At 41.8% G+C, this 25,301-nt stretch overlaps 1 protein-coding gene and 1 long non-coding RNA gene across 11 annotated transcripts in view; one reads left to right on the top strand and one right to left on the bottom strand.

Annotated features, from left to right (window-relative positions):
- mad1l1 (mitotic arrest deficient 1 like 1) overlaps window positions 1–25,301 on the bottom strand; it is a 1,066,498-nt gene that overhangs the window by 792,387 nt on the left and 248,810 nt on the right. The window lies entirely within an intron of this gene.
- Window positions 6,052–24,934, top strand: LOC138758847 (uncharacterized). The gene is made up of 3 exons (XR_011354502.1): window positions 6,052–6,184; window positions 23,762–23,820; window positions 24,766–24,934. It is a non-coding gene; the product is annotated as an uncharacterized lncRNA (long non-coding RNA).

Raw genomic sequence — 25,301 nt, 5'->3', positions numbered from 1 at the left:
GTGAAATCCAACCAGATGGTGAGGGTGGAGCCATTGGCTGCTTCTAATAGAAACACAGCCATCACTACAGTTCACCCCTTGGCACGTGCCAGAGTTACACAGCTTGCAAATCAGTCAGGAAAAAGAGGTAATGTTTGTTTTCTCTTCATTTTGTTGTTGTTCACAGAACTATTACATATCCGTCTGTCAGAACCAGGACTCCTCAAATCTTGTCATCTCCAATGCAGTTTGAAAAACAGCAGGGTTCACAATTAGTGCTTGCAACTTGCATATATGACTTGTCTTATGTTAAATTTTCCTTGACACATGGCATTCATTTTCTTGAGCAGAAGTGAAACCATGGATGAAACAACTTGAAAATCCTTCTTCTTAAATATTGCAATGAACTTCCAAGCTTTCGGATAGACTGCATTATGCATCAGTATCTCAATTTCCTGTTTATCTTTGGAATTATTTATTTGGAACTAAAAGACCTCTGGACAAATTCATGGTCATCTGTTTCTTAGCAGATGCAATTGTTAAACCACGCATACCAGGAACTTGTTTGTTACACAGAATGGATGTTGCAGAAAGAACTGATATTATGGAGTTAAATGGCCAAGTTTCAAATATAAAGTTTTGAACAGTTAGCACATCGCCCTTACAGCACCAGCAAATGGACCAGACCAGGGTTCGAAACTCGCGCTGTGTGTAAGGAGTTTGTACCTTCTCCCCGTGCCTGCATGGGTTTTCTCCAGGGGCTCCAGTTTCCTCCCACCCTTCAAAAAAAATGTTCCGGGGTGTAGGTTAATTTGGGGTAAATTGAGCGGCGCAGACTTGTGAGCCAAAATGGCCTGTTACTGTGCTCTATGTCTAAATAAATTTAAAAAATGTGAGGTTAAACAAATTAAGTATCTTTTTCTTATTTGCTGCAAGTATTGCAATGCCAGAAACTCACCAAGAAATTCAGCTTAGAATTACAAGGAATGGAGTGATGATATTCATGTAACCAGTTAACAAACAGTTAAAGCAGAAAATAATAAGGCTTGGCCATTTAAATGATAGCAAATTTTTAAACCTTAACAAATTTGAATCACTACCAAACAATATCCCTGGTACATGAATAGAGCTCATGATGTAAAGAATCTAATTTCTTTGGATTTTAATAATCAAAAATTTCAAATTTGTTTTTTTTTCTCTTTCTCATTCATTTTGCTTTCTCCCCATAATTTAAATATTCTACTTGAATTTTAATGAAGCAATAATACATAACCTTTGTAAAGATGTTCAGTCTTCAGGATACATTGGTCTCAAATACCTTGCGTAAGGTTCCTAGTGGCCGTAGAGTGTTAATAAAAAGCGCACAAGCAATTTGCCAGCTAGTCTAAGAATTACAAATGATAGAAACTGTTTATTTGCCACTGACCAGAAAACCCCCAACATTTCATTGTGCCCCAATAAAGTCACTTGGCTGTCAGCTCCACCTGTTGGTGAAATAATGCATCAACGCTCCAGGTATCCCACAGGCTTCACTTCAAATCAGAAAAGAGATGCTGGAAATCTGAAACAGTAACACCCAATACTGAGAATGTTCAAAAAGGTCAGGAGACATCTATAGAAAAAAAAATTCAACAACTTCAGCTAAATTGCTTTTGTTTGTAAGAACTGGCTGGTGTACCCACTTGTAATATCACTCCACGCATAAACAGGGTAGTCTACTGAGCATTTCCATTATTCTCAGAGTTGTATAGCTCAGAGGTGGGCCCTTCAGATTACCATGCCCCTGCTGGCTATTTTGTCTATTTACAGTATCTTCTATGCATCACCTGATTAAATAACTGTCTAAATGCCTCATAAACATAGTTATTGCATTTGATTCCAGCATTTCCTCTGCCATCATGGTCCAGATATCGTCCCTTTGTAAAACTAAACTTGCCCTCTTATCTCCTTTCAAATTCTTTCCTCTGTTTAAACCCATGCCCTCCTGTTCTGATGCCCTACCTTGATAAAAAAGATTTTGACTATTTTATATGCCTCTTATAATCATCAATCAGATCACCCCTCAAACTCCTTCACTCCAGAACAAGCAAGCCCCGCCTATCCAATCGTTTCCTATAACTAAAGTCCTCCAATACCAGCAATGTCCTAGTGAATCCTCTCTGAATCCTCTACTGTGCAATCACATTCTTGCTTTAGTTTAGAAACCAGAACTGTATACAATATTCCAAACGTGGCCTAACCAGTATTTTATCAAGTTACAATCTATTGTTCCAACCCTTACATTCCATGCCCCAACCTAGGAAGACAACACACCACCTTCATCAGCATATCAGTCATTTTCAGGAAACAATGGACCCAAACCCCTTCTCCATTTATATTCATCAATATTCCTTCACTTGTTTATTCCTATCCCTATTTGAAAATTCTAAAAAGCATCACTGCACTTGTTAAGATTAAATTCCACCTGCCAATGCTCTGTCCAACTTACCATGGGATCCATTTCCCACATAAGCTTTAGACAACATTCCTTGCTATCCACAACACCACAAGTCAACCACTCTCCATTACACATCTGTCCACTCTCCATTACACATCTGTTGGAGAGTGAGTGGAGAGCACAAAGTCCCTCAGTGTGCATGTATAAAATGACCTATCCTGTCCCCACAACGTCTCCTCATCAGTCAGGATGACGCAGCACTTCCTAAGGAGTTTGAGGAGAGCAAGACTACCGGCCCCATCTTAACATTTTACCAGTAGCACAATTGAGAGTGTCTTGTCTGGCTGCATCTTTGAGCGATATGGTAGCTGCAAAGCATTGGACTGGAAATCAATACAGAGGATCGTCAAAGCCGCCAAGAAAATCAGAGGTCTCTTTTCTCTCTTGACGACATTTACCAGAAGCGTTGCTTAAGTAGGGCTCAAAGAATTACAGAGGAACCTTTCCACCCAATACACAGTATCTTTGACCCAATATCATCAGGTAAGAGGTACAGGAACATCATAATAAGGACTGCCAAGCTTGGAAATAGCTTCTTCCCACAGGCTGTGAGATTGCTGAACAGAATCCTATATCAAGTAAATCATTCCAAAACATTTATAATTTTTTTAAATTACATTGTTACATGTATATTTAATTATTACGTGCTGTGTATTGTGTGTGCACCATGGTTTGGCAAAACAGTGTTTCGTCTGATTGTGACTGTATAGTCAGATGAAAATAAACTCAAACATCTTTCATGTAAATTTTCCATTTCGTTTCACGTCTCAGTAAACGCATTTCATAGCATTTACATGTGCCTTCGTTTTCTCTCTGTCCAACGGCTCTGATTCATCTTTCAGCCAGAACACCCGATAAACAGCAGGATCACATTGGTGACCCTGGCCTCACAAGATGAGCTTTCCTTTGTCAGCCTCGATGTAACTGAAAACTAACTTGTATTCCCACTTTTTCATTTCTGAAGAAGGGTCTTCAACCTGAAGCTTAAACTTTGTTTCTCTTTTTCTTCCCACAGATTCTGCCTGACCCGTGAAGAGTTTCCAGCGCTCTCTTTTATTACTATGGCTGCATCCTGGTATCTAATGTTAGACAAGATCCTATGCCAATATTTTCTGTTATATACAATTCTTGTGAAGACGAACATCTGTATTCATATCTTCCAGGTATCTTTTCCTGAATCTTTGGCTACATATTTTTTCAAACAATTGCTCTTGTTCCATCTGGATACAAGCACTGGGGCTTTTCCTCACTTCTATCTGATGTGTATGATTCTCAGTATCTCTTCATTATTACTGTGTGGTCAATGGAGGTCAGGAGCTTTTTGTAGCCATAATTTCCAAATGCATTGAACATTCTCCTCCTCCTTCTTCGGTGTTCATTGCTTCATATTCATGGAGGACCTGCAGGTCATATCCCAACTCCCAATGATTACTTTTTGGTTCTGAACACTACAGCTTTGGCATCCTTCTTATAATGATGGACTAGTTTTTAAATCTCCGCTGACTCCTGGGTTTTGAGGCCGAGCGATTCAAACTATGAGAAATGATTATTTCTATGGCGTGAAATTACATTAGAAGTCAGAAATAAAAACAGAAAAGCTCAGCTTTCCAGATTCAACAGCAAATCAGTCCACTTGAAGCTTCAAGTGTCCTGCCACTTTAATTCTCCATCCCACTATGACCTATGTGTCTATAGCCTGCTGCATTGTTACAGAGAGGCAAACTTGAGGAGTCATCTCATCTTTCATCAGGACTCAATATTAGATCCTCATTCTGTGCCGACATAATCCAATCTGCCATCGTCCATTCAGCTGTGATTTTAGCTCAGTTTTTCTTTTTCTGTTCACATACTCTGGACCACTACACAGACTGTTATTAGCAACACAATGCAGACAAAGAATGTTCTGATTCTATCTGCTATATTAAATTATTTGGTCTCTACCCATGAAGGATATTTCCTTTATTCTATACATCCCTCTCCTATCTTGTTTTAATCCTCTTTCATGAGTTCTTACTTTCAGTTACATGGGGATCATCTCCCTCTGAATTTTTACACAGAAACAAATATTTTTAAAACATTCGACATCATCAAAGTCAAGTTGATCATTCAGGAGAAAACATTTTCTTCTTCTGACTATCCATTCCATTCCTTTCAGTCAGTTTGTGGGGTTTGATACGAGGATATCCCACCCCTCAGGAAGGAACAGCGTGTGTTTGAATGGATTTTAGGTGAGATGGGGTTGCACAGGTCCGACCCACCCTCTTGACATCCCCTCCCGGATCCAGCGGCATGGTGAGGTCCAAGATGGCTAGGGAAATTCGGTTGCAGTGAATGGCCAGACCAAGCTTCGATGCAAGGGATGCCCTTTCCGTGCTTCATGGCACATGTTTGCAGGATGGCTGTTGTCCCTACGATCGTGTTCATTTGCCCTTTAGCAAGTCTTGTTTTTCATCCTGCAGTTTTCTAGCCACCCTCCGCACCAGGCAAGCCTGGTGGGGGAGCCGTTTTAGTCATCAACCACCCAGCCATGCGACAGGTTACATGGTACCAGTAGCACTCAGATGAGTGACCTGACCAGCATAACATGATAGTTAAGTATAGGAACTTTCTTACACTTAACATGTTAGTTGCTTCACTTGGTTCTTCTCTTCATTGATTTATGGGAAAAGAGAATAGATGTCTTAATCACAAAAAACTTGATATTTCTCCTTTCATCCTGTATTCTCATGTCAAAAAAATCAAAGCCCGACAGGGCCTGAAGTGGCAAGTTCCATATGACAGAGATATCTTCTGTTCCCAAAAGCAGACAGTCACATCAATTGGCACTTTACAAAAACAGCAAAAGAGATATCTTCCTGCTTCGGACAAATTGGACAATCTGTTCACTGCATGGGATGTTGCCATACACAGATCGACTTCTGTTTGCTTGGATTCTTCAGTCTTACATTTCAACAGATGTAGACTGCCCTTACCACGTAGAGATCTACATGAAAGTGAAATGCTGAGCAAAACAAGGAACAACATTGAAATTCGTTTTGCAAAGACTTGGCATCCTCAACTCTCCATTTATCCTCAACTTCTCCCCCCCTCTCCAAAAGGCATTAATTTCTCGTCAAGACAGTTTACTTCCAACTGGTGGTCAATAGCAAAGTGTGAGTATTCAAATTTCTGCTAGCTGAAAATGAAAAAAGTTTTAATTCAAAGGGAGAAACATGTTCATAAAACCTAGTTAAAATCCCCAAACATCCAGGGATTATTTTATTTAATTGAAGAGAAAAATATGGAAAGAATTCATGACACTCCGTCTTCTATAATCTTTCTTTTTGAATCAAAAATGTCCAAAAAATTCCAGTAATTCACCTGCTGTAGTGTTTTACCATGTACAGGCTTTTTGGTTAGTTAATATTACAACACAAAACATGTTTGAATGCCAATTTCCAATAAAAATATGCAGAATACAGTGTCTCTCTGCAGACCACCAATTCTGCTTTGCTTTATTGGGAACTTCATCCTCATTTGCAGTGTAGATGCAAACACTTCATATGTTTTCTCAACAGAGCTATTTTCTTCAAGAATTGAATAGCAACCTCAGCTCAAAAATAGAATGCAAGGACTCACTGAGACAATCAGCATCTGTGGAGGCGAAAGGTATTATTCCAGGTGAAGATGCTGAATCAGGAACGAGACAGAACAGGAGAGATTGTCAAGGTATAGTAGAAACAAGGGGGTGAAGATGGGAAGAGGTGATGGGGAAATGGAGGCAGGTGGGGAGGAAAACATCAAATGTGGCTTCACTACATTGGTAAAACTAAGTGTAGACTTAGTTGAACAAGAAAAACTCCAGATGCTGGTGCTTAGTACAATACACAAAGGTGCTGAAGAAACTCAGCAGGTCACAGAGAATCCACAGGAAGTAAAGGGTAACCACTGTTTTCGATCCTTCGTCGGAATCTGAAAAAAATGGTAGAATCCTGAATAAAAAGGTGGGGGAACGGGGGCAGAGGGATTGGGGGGTGGTAGGGGAGAGGAGCCAGGAGAGGGAGGAGCACAAGTGAACAGATAAGATGTCATACGTGGATTCAGGTGGAAGGGAAGAGAGAAAGAAGAGGGTAAAGGGGCCAAGAAGGATAGCTCACTGATTGAAGAAAGGGAAGGTGATGGAGATCTGGAGACAAAGGGATAGGGAAAGAAAGACTGGGGGAGGTTAACAGAAAATTGGAGATCAATATCGATGACATCTGGTTGCAGACTGCGAGAAGGTGTCGTTCCTCTAATTTGCGGATGGTCTCGATATGGCAGTACATGAGGCCATGTCAGTGTGGCATTGGAGTGAGGAATTAAAATGGTTGGCCACTGGGAAGTCCTTGCTGTTGCAGCGAACAGAGCAAAGGAGTTCAATGAAACAATTGCCCAGTCTGTGGCCTCTCCGTGACTCCCTCATCCACTCATCCTTTCCAACCATCAACTGCTTGGCACCTACCCCGCTAACTGCAAGGAGTATCACACTTACACCTCTTCCCTCACAAATATTCCATGCCCAAAACAGTCCTTCAAAGTGAAGCAACACTTCACCTGTGAATCTGTAGGGGTCATTAACTGCATCCAATGAGGCCTAGCCTACTTCAGGGAGACAGGACGCAGACTGAAAAATTGTTTCTGTCCTAACCCCCATCTAGCATGCTGTTCACTGATACATTTTCATGTTTTCCCTCTGACCTGATGCAGGGCCTCAACCATAAAGAGAATCACATCTGAAATGTACTTCCTCTACAACCACGACTGAACAGCTAAATAAGGTTCCGTCTCCGTTTTCAAATTTTCATGACATCATGGATCAACTGCCAACTAAGGATCAGATAGAATCAAGAAAGAGAATGGAAATCTGGTGGTATGGAGTCAAGATAACAACCTCTCTCTCTCTCAATGCCCCTAAAACGATGATCATCGGCATCAGGAGAGGGGATCAGAGTCCACACACCTCTTCACATTAATGTGACGACAAAAGTGAAGAAAGCTTCAACTTCTTAGGAATAAGCATCTCCAATGACCTGACCTGGGCCAAGCACATTGATATGATGGAAAAGGAAGGGTACCATTGCCTCAGAAAACTAAATTTAGCATATCCTCCTCTTTGTCGCTCAACAACTTCTGCAGGACCTATCATCGAATGTGTACTTGCTGGATATGTCACTGTGTGGTACGGAAGCTGTTAAAACCACATAAGGTAGTGAGTGCAGCTCAGAATATAACACAGACTTCCCTCCCCTCCATCTACAATTCCCGCTACCTAAGAAAGATAGCCAAGCTATTGAAAGACCTTTCATACTCTGGACACACTCTCTTCTCCCTCCTCCCATTCAAGAGAAAACTGAAGAGTGTGATAGTATGCACCAACTGACTTGAAGAAAGTTTCTTTCCAGCACCCATCAGAACTCAGAAGGAACCCCATAACAATGCCAACAAGCTACCCTTGCTTGGGCCAGGATCCAAACAAGAATTAAGCGCAGGGGTCTGAGACCTCCCTACCATCCATGATCCTGATGAATGTCCTGTCAATGGAGAATAAAATGATGATCTGAGGGCAAGGCTACCTTATCAGAGACAGGTAAGACAAATTTCAGTGTATGCTGCACCAAGACCTGGCAGAAAACACAATGGACACCATTATCCCACCAGACGGTTTCACCACTCACAGACTGGATCGGAACTCAGATTCTGGAAAAGAGAGAGAGGGCAGATTGGGCTTTATCATTAATACTGGGTGGTGCACGACATTGGTGTTATGTCGACCTCCCACTCTAGAGCAAATCTCAATTAAATGCAGACCCTTCTATCTACCCCGAGAGATCTCATCAGTGATTCTCACCAGAGTTTATATCCCTCCCAATGCGGAATCCAAACAGGCACTTGCAGAGCCGCATGATGTGGTCAGTAAACAAGTGACAGCCCAGCCCAACACACTACAAACCTTAGTCGGCAACTTTAACCAGGTCTGTCTCAAGAAAACCCTGTCCAACCACCACCAGCATGTAATCTGCTGTACCATAAAGGTCCAAGTACACTCAATTACTGCTACTCTAAAATAAGGAAGGTCTACCATTCTTTCCCAATACTACATTTTGGCAAGTCAGATCAACTGGCTGTGCTCCTTCTGCCTTCATACAGACAGAGCTAAAAAGAGAGGCTCTCGAGATCAGGACAGCGAGGTGATTGCAGGAGGCTGAAAAATGGTTGCAAGACTTCCTAGAGTCAGTGGATTGGGCGGTATTCAAGGACTCAGCTGAGGATCTGAACGATTACCCTGAGGCTGTCACAGACTTTACCAAAACAGCTGTGGACGAGCGTGTCCTCACCAAATTGTTCAGGGTTTTCCCCAACCAGAAGCCCTGGATGAACAATGAAATCTGGAACCTGCTGAGAGCGAGATTGCAAGCATTTAAAGTCCAGAGATCCTAATCAATACAACGAAGGACACCCGGGCCTAAGTAACATAACCTGCTACGAACCCAAATCTGGTAAAGTAGCAGATAACAAAGCTTCATTCTCAGAGGAACTTTATGCCTTCTACGCTCAATTTAACCACAGTAACGGTGAAGAACCACTCCTCTGCACCCCCACGTCCCTTGATGATCCTATCCTGTCCGTATCCAAGGATGGAATGTGAGCTGCCTTCAGGAGAGTGAATCCAAGGAAAGCATCCAGTCGGAATGGAGTACATGGCTGAGTATTAAAAATCTGTGCCGACTAACTTCATGGATATCTTCAACAGGGCTCCAAGCAGGGCATGGTACCCACCTGTTTCAAAGTGGCGTAAATCACGCTGGTGCCCAAGAAGAGTGTGGTAACCTGCCCTAATGAATATCGACCAGTAGCACTTACATCAACTGTAATGAAGTGTTTTGAAAGGCAGGTGATGAAGTAGATCAGACTCCTATCTGAATGGTAACATGGATACATTTCAGTTCGCCTCGCCTATTGTAGAAACAGGTCAATGTCGGATGCCATCTAAATGGTTCTACACAAAGCCCTGGAACATCTGGTCAGCAAATATGAATTGGATGCTCTTTATCAACTACAGTTCGTTATTTAACACCACCATCCACTCAAAACTGATCATCAAACTCCAACACCTGGGACTCAACATCCCACTGTGTAATTGGATCACGGACTTCCCCACCTCCAAATCACAATCAGCGAAGATTGGTAAGAATGTCTCCTCCAAATCTCCACCATCAGTATCGGAGCACCTGTTCTAAACCACCTGTTCTACTCACTTTACATCTGTGACTGTGTGGCTCAGTACAACAATAAGGCCATCTACAAATTTGCCAACGATACCTGGTAGTGGGTTGTAGAAAGGGAGGGGATGAGTCAGCAGGACAGGAGGGAGATTGAAAACTTGGCTGAATGATGCACCAACAATAACCTTGTACTCAATGTCACCAAAACCTAGGAGCCGATTGTTGAGTTCAGGTATGGAAAACCAGATGTAGACGATCCAATGATCACTGGGGGATCAGAGATGGAGAGTGTGTGATGATGTAATGGGTGGGGGGTGGTGGTATATTAAACTGACAACTTGCTATTGGCTATGCCTGGAGAGATACTCCACCCTACTGGTATAACCGATGGAGATGCTTTCCCACTGGGCAATTTAGTGGTGGTTATCTTCTTCTTTCTTTCTTTGGCTTGGCTTCGCGGACGAAGATTTATGGAGGGGGTAAAAGTCCACGTCAGCTGCAGGCTCGTTTGTGGCTGACAAGTCCGATGCGGGACAGGCAGACACGGTTGCAGCGGCTGCAGGGGAAAATTGGTTGGTTGGGGTTGGGTGTTGGGTTTTTCCTCCCTTGCCCAGTATTAAGTATAACACTTGTCTGGTCCATCTCTATGGCATATCAATTTTATTAACAGACTAGGAATCATGAGTACTTCCCTGAAACCTGGAAGACTCAAGATAGATCAAGATGCCACCCGAGCTGGAGAAATCTTTCACCACTGGCTCCAGTGTTTTGAAGCATCCACGCGAGTGAACAACGTCGTGCAAGACGCAACGAAAATGGACCATCTTGTGGCTCTCCTCGGAGAAGTACCCTACTCCATGGTCAGGGAGTCAGCTGTCTTCCAGAATGCACTGACTCTCCTCAGAACCTATTATGGTATGGCACAAAACACTTTGTTCACAAGACATCGACTTCACACTCGAAGACAACAAGCCGGAGACAGCGAAGATGCTTTTGCGCCCGCACTATAAGGGCTATACAGAGCCAGTGCTTGCGCTGCTGTCACGGCCGAAGCCCACTGAGAATGTTTGATTCTGGACACGTTCAAAAGAGGATTTGAGTTGGGGTGTATCAGGCAACGTTTACTGGAGACCCCAGGCCTAACCTTTAATGCTGCTCTACAACAAGCAACGACACTTAGGGCTGCTCTACAAAGTGCTAAAGCCCTCGAGAAAGAAAGAGGTGCTGAAGCAGTACCCTCAAGGCCCGGCCCACAGCAATGATCCACTGTTGAGCACCACTAAACCACAGCATAAAAGCCCACTACAGAAGATACTACTTCTATGGTTTGGTGCGACACGTTCGCTCTCAGTGCTCCACACGTCAAGCCAATTGTGCCAACTGCAGAAAGCGAGGGCACTGGGCCACAGCGTGCCGGGTGCAAGGGTCCTCGCCTAGCTCACGCCATGAGTTGAAGAGTAAGCAGAAGAAGCACTCAAGCGCTAGTAATAAGCAGAGGTGTTGCCGCAAGACCGCTGTGTTGACCTGGAGAGCCAATAATTCATCCAGTTCTTCTTCCTCTTCTCCTTCTTCTTCTGAAATTGTAAGCGGAACTGCCAGCGATGTGGCGAACACCAACAAATCAACACCGCAGGGAGTCCCTGTTTTGGACTCCATGTCAATTAATCAAGATGACCTGAAGCATTCCGCGATGAAGGTGAAGGTAAACGGGGAGCTTATTGACTGTTTGTTCGATACGGGCAGTACTGACAGCTATATTCACCCTACCATCGCTAGCGCCCTGAACCTTATCAAAATTTTATGGCTTGTTCTCGACTAAAACAAGACAATACAAGTTGCTGTAAAATAACCCTGAAGGTACAGGGAAATGAATATAAAGATTTCAAAATGCACGTGCTCCCCGGTCTGTGCCCTCCGATGATTTTAGGATTAGATTTCCAATGCCAAATGAAAAGAATCATATTGGTGTTTAACGGCCCGTTACCATCGATCACGATACCCCAAGAGGCTGTTTGCGGGTTATCAACTCTAAAGATTAAACTTCCACGTCTTTTTACCAATCTCACCCTGGATTATAAGCCTATAGCTACAAAGAGTAGGCGCTCCAGCAAAGAGGACAGACTCTTCATTAAGAATGTGGTTAGACATTTATTGAAAGAAAAAATCAACTACAAGTCCTTGGCGCACAAGTTGTAGTCATCAAAAATGGCACAAAACAGAATGATCGTGGACTACAGCCAAACTATAAACAGGTTTATGCAACTGGATGCTTATCCCCTGCCTCGTATCTCAGACATGGTAAACCAGATTGCACAATACAAAATATACCCCTCAATTGATCTGAAATCAGCTTCTCATCAGGTGCCTATTCACAAAGATGAAAGGCAGTTTACCGCTTTTGAGGCAGATGGCACACTTTTTCAGTTTAAAAGACTTCCTTTTGGAGTTACCAACAGTGTATGCATTTTCCAAAGAGAGATAGATAAGCTAGTAGACGCATATAACTTGCAAGCCACCTACCCTTATCTGGACTATGTCACTATATGTGGCAAGGACTTAAATGATCACGATTGGAACTTACAAAAATTCTGCTAGATGGCCAAGCATCTGCACTTAACCCTTAACAATGACAAATGTGTATACCGCACTAAACACCTGCCTATACTAGGCTACCTAGTGAGTAATGGGGAGATCAGCCCAGACCCAGAGAGAATGAGACCACACATGGAGCTTCCCCCACCTGCGACACAAAAGTCTCTCAAGGGTTGCCTGGGGTTTTACTCCTATTACACTCATTGGGTGCCCAATGACACAGATAAAGTGTGGCCACTTTTTAAAACTATTAGTTTTCCCCTGTTTGAAGAAGCCCTCCGTGCTTTTGAAAACATCAAACAAGATATAGCCAAGGCGACCATGTCAGCTATTGATGAGGATTTACCATTCCAAGTGGAATCTGATACATCAGATTGGGCCTTAGCAGCTAGGCTAAATCAAGCTGGTAGACCTGTGGCCTTTTTCTCTCGGACATTACACAGGCCAGAGTTAAGACATTCCTTTATCGAAAAGGAAGCACGAGCTATTGGAGAATGCATTCGCTATTGGAGACACCTTTTAGCTGGAAGGAAATTCACTTTACTGACTGATCAAAAATCTGTCACCTACATGTTCAACACTAAATTGAAGAGCGAGATTAAAAATGATAAGATCAGTCGTTGGCGAATTGAGTTTTCTACTTATGATTACGATATACTCTTTCACCCAGGAAAATTCAATTACCCTCCGGATGCGCTTTCTCACATGACCTGTGCTGCTAGACCGTTTAAAATACCTTCTCGATGAATTATGTCACCCAAGGGTCACTAGATTTTATCATTATTGTGAAGTCCCTCAATTTGCTGTTCTCACTAGAAGTCATCAAGAAGCTGACTAACGAGTGTCCCGTCTGTGCGGAATGTAAACCATGCTATGACAAATCTTCCGCTTCCACATTAAGGAGTCTAGACCATTTGAACGTCTCATCGTGGATTTTAAAAGACCACTATCCTCAAATAATAAGAATTCCTACTTCCTTAACCTCATTGATGAATTCTCTCATTTCCCCTTCGCTACACCATGTGCTGACATTTCTGCTAGTTCTGTTATTAAATGTCTCGATATGATTATCCTAACTTCATTCATAGTGACAGAGGGTCAGCTTTCATGAATTCTGAACTTAGGCAATACCTTCTTGATAGGGGGAATAGCTACTAGTCATACTACAAGGCAAGGGGTAATGGTCAACTGGAGCGCAGTAATGGTACAATCTGGAAAGCTATCACTCTTGCACTAAAATCAAAAGGTCTCCCCACCAGCCGCTGGCAAGATGTGCTGCCAGAAGCTTTAACTCTATCCGTACACGGCTTTGTCCAGCTCCCAATGAGACCAGCGTCTTTTTGTTTTCCCTAGAAAATCGAAAACTGGATTGACTTTGCCGACTTGGCTACCTAAGCATGGAGACGTTTTTTTAAGAAAACATAGACCCAGCAAAGCTGACCCGCTTGTAGAGTGTGTTCAACTGCTTCATGCTAATCTGCAGTATGATCACGTTATTTTTCCTGATGGAAGAAAGATCCCTAAGGGAAACTAGTCTTGCCTGGTCTACAGCCTGCTTTCCACTGACCTGACTCCTTCTCTACCCTCCCCATCACGAGAAACACTCGAAGAATGCTTCCTCGCGCTCTCCCCTCCCTTCCACACATGGCGACAGAAGTCCTTTGGTTAGAGATAAGACTCCTCCATCTGTGCCCTTGCAAAGATGAACATGAATCTCAAAACCTCCTCAGAGGCTCTGCTATGACCATTTCTAATCTTAGCCATAATTACAGTAAGTGGAGTCACCCTGTATTATCTCAGGTTGCAGCATTTTTTTTCTTTCTGCTATGTGTTCTCATTAATTCTGTTTGTAACCCTTTTGATCTTCTGTGATTTTTTTTTGCTTTTGCTTTTGCCATTATTGCATTTTATTAAAACTGGTCAATTTTTTTTGGGGGGGAGATAAATGTGATGATGTCAGGATGATGATGTATTATACTAACTGTTTGATATTGGCTATGGCTGTAGAGATACTCCACCCTACTGGTATAACAGATGGAGATGCTTTCCCACTGGCCAGTTTAGTGATGGTTATAGTCTGTTAATAAAAGCCTTATATTAGTCTAACACTTGTCTGGTCCATGTCTATGGCATATCAGAGGGTGAGCAAATTAAAGTTCTTAGGAGTCACTTAGGATCTTTCCTGGACCCAACATACTAATGGCATCGTGAAGAAAGCAAGTTAGCGTCTCTACTTGCTCAGGAGTTTGAGGAGGTTTGGTATGACACCAGAACCCTGGCAAATTTCTACAGATATATGGTGGAAAGTGTACTGACTATCTGCATCAAGGTCTGGAATGGGGCCACCAACCCCCCTGAGTCTAAAGCCCTTCAAAAGGTAGTGGATATAGCCCAGGACACTGCAGGCAAACCCCTCCCCACCATCGAGAACATCTACAGGGAACGCTGCCATTGGAGAGCAGCAGCAATCATCAAGGGTCCACACGCTCTGTTCTCGCTGCTGCCATCAGGAAAGAGATACAGGTGCCACAAGGTTCACACCACCAGGTTCAGGAACAGTTGCAACCCCTCCACCATCAGACTCCTCAACGCCAAACTCAAGCAGTGACTCATTTAAGGACTCACACTTGATTGAGTTTCTTTCTTCTCTTTATTTTGCACAGTTTGCTTACATTTGTTATCTATTTACAGTTTTAATTTGTTTACATGTGTACATTTTGTTAAGTTTTCTTTTGCATTACCAATAAATAGTAATTCTGCCTCACCCGCAGGAAAAGGTAGCTCAGGGTTGTATGTGATGTCATGCATGTACTCTAACACCAAATGATCTTTTCGTTGTCATCTTATACTCTGTAAATTGTGCTTTTTATATAGGTGCATGAATGTCAGAGATAACCTCATAGTTTGTTCGCGAATGAACCCTTCTCATTCTACTGGATATTTCGTGACAAATAAACTAACAGATCTTCTGCCTCACATACAAAAAAAACATTCATTAAGAGAGCAAATATTTCCAGACAAAAAGTCCAATGATTACATAATTACAGTATTTAAATACTACTTAAAACAGAACATAAGATTCAATTCTTGAGCTTTACTACATTCCTCTATAAAACAAGATTGCCTAACACTATTTCGTATTCATTCTCAATGCTATGATTTGAAGCCTATACATTTCTGTGTGATGTATAAATTTAAACGTTTAAATTTATTTTATTTTTTGCATTTAGATATACTGCACAGTAACAGGCCCTTTTCAGCCCACAAGCCCGTCCTTCCCATTTACATTCAACTGACCTACAGCCCACAGTACGTTTTGAGCGCTTGGAGGAAACTCACGCAAACTCGGGGAGAACATACAAACTCCTACAGACAGTGTAGTCCCAGTCCCGCTCGCACTAACCTCTCTGCTAACCATGCCGCAAAAATTGATCTTTGGTGCACATTGCAAATACTTTTTTGTCTAAATTATTGCAGAAAGATTGCCAAATCTAGTTTTAAGCCACAGATTCGCCCTCAAAAAGCAAACTAATTTAAAATATACTCGTAATATGCCCCAAACAATCCATAAAACTATAGAACACTAAAGCACAGATACAAGCCCTTCGACCCATCCCAACTGCGCTGAACTATTATTCTGCCTAGTCCCATTGACCTGGACCCAGACCCTAGCCCTCCATTCTCCTCCCATCCATATACCCATCCGCATTTTTCTGAAATGTCAAACTTAAACCTGCATTCACCACTTCAGCTCAATCCACACTCTCACCACTCCCTGTGTGAAGAAGGTTCCCCTAATGTTCCCTTTAAACATTTCACCTTTCACCCTTAACCCCTGTCCTCTACTTCTTGTCTTGCCTAACCTTAGTCGAAAAACCTTGCTTGACTTTACTCTACACCCCTCATTATTTTGTATCCCACCATCAAATCTATCCTATAACTCAGTTCCTCGACCCAGCAGCATTCTTGTAAATCTACAATAGCTAACAATAAACTTATTAGATCACAAGAAAACACAGGCACCATAAAGAAATACTGTTTCAACTTAATATTCCACGGTATATGTTTAATAAAAAATATCCAGTGTCAGTGAAAAGTGACTGAAGGAGGGAATGCAAAAAATGGTGCCCCATGGATATTCATCAGATGTTACACAAGAGAACTGTTAGAAAAATTCTGGCACGTAGTATGAGAGGAAATTACAGCAGGATGGATAAAACATTGACTAACAAGAAGGAAAGAGGATTAAGAGACTATGCCTTGATTAACAGCTAACTGATGATGAGACATTCAAGAGTCTTAGATCTGAACTGCCAATTACAGCTGCCTACCTCTTTACCCTGTATTCTTTGTATGTTTACTTCTTTTGGCCAATTCTGTTTGTCGGATTAGATTTGCCTTTTTGACATGACGTAAATGTTAATCAATTATATATGGAGGAAAGGTAAAGAGTGAGAGGAAAATGCCATTCTGATTCCTCCTTTAAACAGAGGGAATACTTATTGAGAAAAAAAAATTCAATGGCCATAAATTTCTGAGCTGAGAGTGTAGGCATACTGAACCACTGAAGATAGCTGCTCAATGGATTGATGGAGACAGGTCCCTTTAGGCTCAACCTCAGGTAATTAAATAGCTGAAATGTGATCTGGGTCTGGTCAAAGAAGAAGCTTATCTCTGAAGATGTAGCAAGCTTCGTACCATTAATTCCCAAAGCAAGCAAGAGTATCAAGCTTTAAAAGATTGAGTTAAATTAGTCCTGTGAGAACTGCACACATATTGTTAGGCAGTTTGTAAAATCACAAGAAAACTTTCAAATTCAAAATACTGTGGATGGTAGAAATCGGAAATACAAACAGAAAATGCTGGAAATACATGTCTTGTGTGTTTTCTGTGGGGCAAAACCAGAACTAACTTTTCAATTTGATGATGATTTTTAATCAAAATAGTTAAATCAAACGCAATTTAAAATGCAAAGGAAAAGAGTAGAGAAAGAGAAAAAAGAAGGCCACATAGGATGGATGAGTAAAATAGTGATGCCTCAAGGCAAAAAAATGATTAAAACACTCTTGAGGAAATGTAAATGTCGAATAATTTTAATGGCATTAGTGAAGGAATGTGGCAAATGTCATCCAATGAAATGTTCAGAAATGCTAACTATTTGAAATTGTTGAACTCTGTTTTGTGCCCAAGGGAGCAATGTGAAGGGTGGAAGATTAGATGGGGAGAGGACTGCAGTATTTCTCTTTTGGTTTACTGAGAAGGATGTGAGTTAATGCCAAAATTCAAAATGGTGATATTGACAATATTTTTGATCCAAGTATACCATGGAGTGCATTTGAACTGGAAGTACCCAGTGTCAAAAGCGGAAAAGTCAAAAGTTGCTGAAGCATAAACTAACCACAGTTCTACTTTTTGTTTCGAGACCCACGACCCCACATCAGCCAAATATACCCATGTGATCAATTAAGCTATTAACCCCATAAGAGGAATTGAAAGGGAGAAATGGGAGGAAACCAGAGAACCAGGATGAATCCATGCTATCACAGGGAGAAAGTTCAAACTCCTTACAGACAGCAACAGATTTGCGCCCGGGAGTCTGACACCCTAACAGTAGGGCACTAACTGTGCCGACCCATTTAGCTCTCCCTGCCTCTGGTTATACAGTGTTTTTGTAAGAAAACATTATGAGAGTGTCAACTTGCTTTGATAAAAACCTAGAACCCCCATCAAGGTCATCAATTTATTCCCTGTGGTCTATGTGGCAGAGTATTTTGAGGTGGTTTGAGAGGAATTGCTAGAGCGGGTTGCACATACACATTTTAAAACAGAGAATTTTTGCAGGACTTTTGCAGAGTGCTTTTTGCAGAAAGAACCACGAAGTTGCAGAATCCAGCTGGCCTGGGAGAGCATGTGATTTTTGCAGGCAGGCTCACAACAGTTTTGCTCTCAGACAGGGAGGAGAGTGAAACAGAGAGGAGAGACACAGAAATCAGTTCCAGAAAGACCAAGCTGGCAAACTTTGGAAGGCTACCTGGTCAGAGGAGATTGGCGGTCTGAAAGGTGACCTGAAAGAAAGAGGATCATCTGGAGAACCCTGAAGGGGGCAAGTTTCATCAGCAAGACTGATTGAGAAGGAATCAGTTGCGGATGTCCTGGAAAAAGAATCTCTCTCTGAAAACCAGCAAGAACCTTCCTGAGTGGTAACCATTCGCCTGTTAAACACCAAAGCCTGGTGAACTTTGTTAATGCTAACTTCTGTGCACAGTACAAGAATTGCCTGCAACCAGTGAGACTGGACTGTGATCTAAAGAACTTTTCTAATCTTAAATATACATTACATACACCTGCACTTAGTATTAGAGGGGGGGGGGGGGGGATTGAATAGGTTAGGTAGGTTAAATAAGTAGGTTAAGTAATAAGTTAAAGTTTAATTCTGTTTTTTTGTTCAATTATAATTAAAAACCACTTTTGTTTAAATAACCCTGTGTTGTGGTGCATATCTATTACTGCTGGTTTTGGGGGTCCTCTGACCTCCGTAACATCTATGCAATATAAGAATATCATTACTTTGTTGACAAAGATTCATTAGTTGCTTCAAGTGTGACAGAGTATATAGAGGTGTTTGGGAGAGAAATTGGGAAAGATTTGTTAGAGCAGGTCACACACAAATACTTTAAAACACAGAATTTTTGCAGGAGTTTTGCAGAGTGCTTACAGGCTCATGATGAGCTGCTGTTTTCAAAATGCAACAATGTAGCAACATGGAGCAGCAGCTTTGTCTGGAAAACAGGTTGCTGTCTGGAAGAGCATGTGATCTTTGCAGGCAGAGGCAGAACAGCTTTACTCTCAGAGTGGGAGGGAGTGAGAGAGGAGAGACACAGACTTCGGTTCCAGAGGGACAAGCTGGCAAGCTTTGGAAGACAGTCTGGTCCAAGGAGAGGACTGGGTGTCTGGTGTTTCCCTTTGGTATAGGAGAAACAGAAAGGAACTCTGTGGTGACCTGAAAGAAAGAGGTTATCATCTGGAGAACCCTGAAGGGGGCAAGTTTCGTCAGCAAGACACTGGAGTGGCTGTCCTGGAACAAGAAAACTCTCTCTGAAAAGCAACAAGAATTGTCCTGAGTGGTAACCATTTACCTATTAAGCACAAAAGCCTGGTAAACTTTGTTAATGTTAACTTCTGTGCACAGTACAAGAATTGTCTGCAACCAGTGAGATAGGTACCAAAGAACTTTTCTAAACTTATATACACATTACACACATGTGCACTTAGAATTAGAAGAGGGTTAAGTAGGTTAAGTAAGTCAACGATAATTAAAAGCAACTTTTTTGTTTAAGTCACCCTTTGTCGTGGTGCATATCTATTGCAGCTGGGTTTTGGGGTCCTCTGGACTCGTGACACAGGAAAGAAAAAAATGCACTTTCAGAAGCTCCGACAATAAAACTTGGCAACCATTAACAAACCTGGTAATTTGTTTACATAGTTAGGCACACCATGTAGCTACATAATCCTGATCAGAAAATCCAGCATTTAAAAACTATAAAATAGAAAATATAAGAAATATTAAACAGGTCAGGAAGTATCAATAGAAAGAAAAAATTCAGGTCCAAGCACTTTTGTTAGAATTGAGAAAAAGAAAAAAAAACATCAACACAATCATACTGCAACAACTGATTAGGAGGTTGAACCAGTTGGGCCTAAACACCTTCCTCTGTAACTGGATCCTCGACTTTCTAAATGGAAGACCTCAGTCAGTCCTGATCGGAAACAGCATGTCCAAAACCATCACATTGAGCACAGGGGCCCACTGCTGTTTACCTTGCTACCCAGAAATGTGAAGCGAGATACAGTTCTAATCACATCATCAATTTCGCTGACAAAACGACCATGGTAGGGCTCATCAGCAAGAATGATGGGTCAACTTACAGAAAGGGGGTGGAATCTCTAACAGACTGGTGCAGAGACAACAACCTATACCTGAATGTCATCAAGACAAAGGAGATGGTGGTCAACTTCAGGAGAGCCCGGGGAACCAGTCTCCATTGACCACTGATGTCAAGAGCACCAAATTCTTTAGTGTGCACCTGGTGAGGATCTCACCTGGTCCCCTAACACCAGATCCGTTGCCAAGAAGGCCCAACAACACCTTTACTTCCTGCGGAGGTTGAGGAAAGTCCAGCTTCCACCCTCCACCCTCACTACATTCTACAGGGTATGCATTGAGAGCATCCAAAGTAACTGCATCACTGCCTGGTTGGGAACTGTACCATCTCAGAATGCAAGTCCCTGCAGCAGATAGTAAAGACTGCTGCTGAGGGGATTATTGGGGTCTCTCTCCTTGCCATAATGGACATTTATAACAGCCATTGTTTGTGGAAAACTATAAACATTGTGAAGGACTCCATATACCCCTCCCGCAATCAGTTCTCCCTCCTGCCATCTGGGAAGAGGTAGCGAAGCGTTCAGGCCTCATGACCAAATTATGAGGCTTTATCCCCCAAGCCGTGAGGCTTCTGAACTCTGGGGACACAGGGCTAGCATATGTAATAAACGATATGTTATTTATGATATATTTATTAATAAAAAGGTTCTGAGGTAATTTATCCATGTAAATAACCAGCTCCATGGCCCAGAGAAACGCTATCTCGTTTTCACTGTACCCTGCAAGGTTTATAGTATGAACAACAAATTAGCGCGACTTGACTTGAAAGTTGGGTTAGGAACAGGAAAAGAGAAATAACTGATTGGGAGCTTTGAACTTCAATTCCATGTCATCACTACCCCTGTCAACTTCTACCTCCATGGGATTTACTGACTGCTGCCTTACCTCCTCAGTCATGTTACTCCCTGTCTTAACTACCCAATTTACTCTTTAAATGTGAAATCATCTAAAAATCTGCTACATTTGCCCTAACTTACAACACCCAATCTACTCATGATTATCTACACCAGCAAAATTATCCAGTAAATGCTGGAGGAACTCAGTTGGTCTCGCAGTGACCACAGGAGGTCAAGATATATTACTTACATTTCAGGCCTGAGCCATTCTTCAAGGTAAACAAAAAACAGCAAGGTGTCTCAATAAAAACTGAGAGAGAAAGGTAGAAGAAACGAATGGGATAATGTTATCTGATATCTGAATTAATTGAATGCAATACTGATTTTGGCTCTGTGAAAGGGAAAAGGGGAGAAGAGTCTGAAACAACAGAACCCCGGAACATTGAGCAGCCAGTCCTGTCCTCCTGCATCCGTTTCACTAATGACCACAAAGCTATTATTCCATGTGCCAATCCACACGCTAAGCTTGTCTGCCTTTCCTACAATGCTTCTTGCATTGAATAGATGCACCCGAGAACCCTTTGATTTCTGTCTTTATGTAAAAAGTCTTCACAATATCTTTTACTTCCTCCACTCCATTATCTACTCTGTCACTCTCATTCCCATATGCACTGGCCCCCTCTGCCCTTAGATGCAACAAGGGGTCCCAAACAGTCCTTTGAAGTAAAGCAACACTTCATTTGTGAATCTGCAGGAGTCATCTACTGCATCCGGTGCTCTCATTGTGACCTCCTCTCCGTCAGAGAGATTGTTTCACTGAGCACCTTGACATGGATCAATGACAGGGATCTCCCAGTGTCTAACCATTTCAATTCTGCACCCCATTCCCACACCAACATGACTGTCCATAGTCTCTTGCATTGCCAAACTAAGGCCTCCCATAAATAAAAGAAGCAATACCTAATATTCCGTCTGGGCTCCCTCCAACCAGATGGCATTAACATCAAGTCCTCCGGTTTCTGCAAGACCACTCCCCGTTCTCACTCTCTTCCCTATCTGTCTGTTTCCTTTCTTACAGCTCTCTGCCCTCTTCCCTCTCCATTCACAGAACAATCCTCCCCTCCCCGTTTTCTCTAGTACTCTCCCTCCTTTATCGACCCATTACCTCTTGTCTGTGGGCATGTGCTCCTCCCCCTGCCCCTGTCCCTCCATTTTATTCAAGAACTTGTCTAAATTTTGCTCATACCTTGATGAAGGGCTCAAGCCAGAAATGTTGGGTTATGTATCTTTATCTTCGTTATACAATAAAACCTTGTTAGAAAGTTGTAGTTGGGGTCCAAGATTTCATACCACCTTACAGCCGAGTTGCGGAACAGATGCAGGGGCATGCCGCGCCGGCTGCCCCTGCCCCGAAGTCCTGCACCAGAGGGCAGGAGCAGCGGGGAGGGGGGCCATCAGGCAGAGGGGAGGGGGGCTGTCAGGGAGCGGGGAGGGGGCTGTCAGCCAGTGGGGAGGGGGCTGTCAGGCAGCGGGGAGGGGGGCTGTCAGGCGTGGGGAGTTGGGTCGCCAGTTGATTGTCATGTCGATGAGGAAGTCAAGGATCCAGTTGCAAAGGGATGGACAGAGTCCCAGGTCCTTTAGCTTGGTCATGAGGATAATACGCAGTTAAGCAATGTGGAGAAATATTTATCACCTTGGTTCTTGGTACAGAATGCTCACATCAGTGAGATTCCAGGTTCAATTTTCTTTTTTTGTATCAAGTTAATTTATAAGAATGCTTTCAAATGTATTGGACAGAAACAGGCCATGAGTATGAACAGCTCTTTTCTGATTTTTATGCTTCAGCTGAGTCTCTTCTCCCACCTCTTCGTCTCACCTTGTATTTCTTCCTGTTCATTATTTTTCAATTACATTTTATTAGCAGTATCCTAAATTATTCTCAATTGAAGTACCTGTGTTATAACCTATACTGTATAAAATTTTAAAATATGTATGCATTTTTCATTCCCTCTCATCAACTGATTCATGATACTTGGCTTGTAAAAAAAATAGCTTTACTAATTGCTTCAATATCTTGAATGATTTATGCATCTGTTCCATTATATTCCTTTGCTCTGCTTCCTGGTTTAAGTGGCAGCATTTTTTTTAATGGTTATGCTCATGAGGTAGATTTTTTAAAAACAAGTCTTACAAAGGAGAATGAGTAAAAGTTTAAGGCCTGCATGTTCTCCTAAGGGAGAAAGGCAAAGATGGCAAGATTAGGAAACCTTGGATGACAAAGAATATTGAAGGTTTGAATGGGAAAACAAAACTTATGGTAGGTTTAAGCAACTGGGAGCAAGAGAGTATATTCAAGAATATAGAGTGTGTGAAGAGAAATTAAGGAAGAAATCAGATGAGCAAAGGAAGTCAAGAAACATCTTTGGCAAGTCAGCTGAATCAGGAACAAGAGGACGGAGCAGATCCTATTGGAACTGAGAGGGAAGCCAGCAACATCCCAAGTAAATGCTCATCATTCATATTTTCACAAGGGAGGCGGATGTGGAAGATACCATGTTCAGGGAGGAGTATGTGGGTAATCTGGGATAGGACAGTATAGAGGAGGCTGGGTCAGATGCAATCAATCCCTCTTCACTCAGCAAACAGTTTACCTTTGTATCTTTGTTCATCATAGGTGTGAAGCCAAAGGACGAGAAAATTATGAATGTTATTCCTTAATTGAAGGACAGCAAGGTAATTAAAAACCAGTGAACCTTACATCAGTGTTGGGGAAACTGCTGGAGAAAGTTTATGGGATAGATAGCATTCATGAGGATTTGGAAAGACGGGAGCAGATCAGGAAGAGTCAGCATTATATTCCTGACCCTTCTCCAAAGTTCAAACGGCTAAATTTGATTATAATATTTCTTCAAAATGTGACAGATGTAAGACTGAAGAAGATACATTGTTTCATATGTTTTGGTCGTGTCTTTCTCTTTTCAATTATTGGGAAAGTATTTTTCATAACTTGTCTTTAGTTCTTAATATTAACTTGATTCCTAATCCTTTTCTTGCCCTGTTTGGAATGAGGAAGCCAACTGACTTGAATTTGTCTGGGCCCCAATCCCATGTAGCTGCCTTTGCTCCCCTTATCGCTCAAAGAGCTGTATTAGTGAGATGGAAAGATGCTGTCCGTCCTACTCGTATTCAGTGGCGATCTGACGTGATGATATGAGCGACTTTGGGAAACATTAGATATTCCACTACTGAAATGAACTTTAATTTTGTCCTTTTCCTAATTATTTTCATAATTGATCTGATTATTTAGATCCCATTTTGAAGTTTAGTCGTTTTCCCTTTTACAGAAGTGGAACAGATCTGTTCAACCAATAACTTCACAAGGGAGGGGTTAGATTATTAGCATAATTTTTACGTTACGTCTTTTTTTTTGTTTTTGTCTTTTTCAATGTATCATAGGTTATTTGTAGTCTTATGTAATAGTAGATCTACTTTGTTGGATACATTCTTATTTTCATTACTTATGTATAATTTACTTATAAAACTCAATAAAAATAATGAAAAAGCATTATTCCTGACAAATGCAAGGTGTTGAGGTGACACTGCATCAAGAAGGCACCCAACATCATAAAAGATCCCCATCACTTTGGTCACAACTTTTTCTCCCTACTACCTTTACAGGCAGAAGGCCTGAAGCCCAGCACCTTCAAGTTCAAGAACAGTTTTTAATTCAACAGTTATCAGACTCCAGATCCGCCCTGCACTACCCTAACTATAAAGCATTCCAGGACCATCAAAAGATATGTAACATATGAAACATCATTATTTTTATCTTGACTGCAACTAAATATTTATCAATCGATCTTTTTGTATTTATTATCTTTTTTTCTCTTTTGGTATTTTTGCAATAATTTAATATAGCTGGTGTATCTTATGTTCCTGCTTGGCTGCAGTAAGGAAGAATTTCCGAGTATTCGTACATTGTACTTATGTATATGATAATAAACTTATTACTCATTTTGGGAAGTCAAATATGAGTAGGACATATGGGATCTGGCAGAAAAAGTTTGTTTCCCTAAAAGTGGCAACAGAAGCAGACAGGCAGATGAAAGCATATGGCATGCTTGCTTTCATAGGCCAGTTGGAAGTTGGGATGTTAGCGCAACATTGTTGCAATGCCAGTGATCAGGATCGGGGTTCAAATCCCACGCTGTCTG

This window comes from Narcine bancroftii, chromosome 3 (genome assembly GCF_036971445.1).
Source record: "Narcine bancroftii isolate sNarBan1 chromosome 3, sNarBan1.hap1, whole genome shotgun sequence".
In the NCBI taxonomy this organism is placed as follows: domain Eukaryota; kingdom Metazoa; phylum Chordata; class Chondrichthyes; order Torpediniformes; family Narcinidae; genus Narcine; species Narcine bancroftii.
The sequence above is the reverse complement of the archived record's forward strand: the minus strand, read 5'-3'. Positions and strand labels throughout refer to the sequence as shown.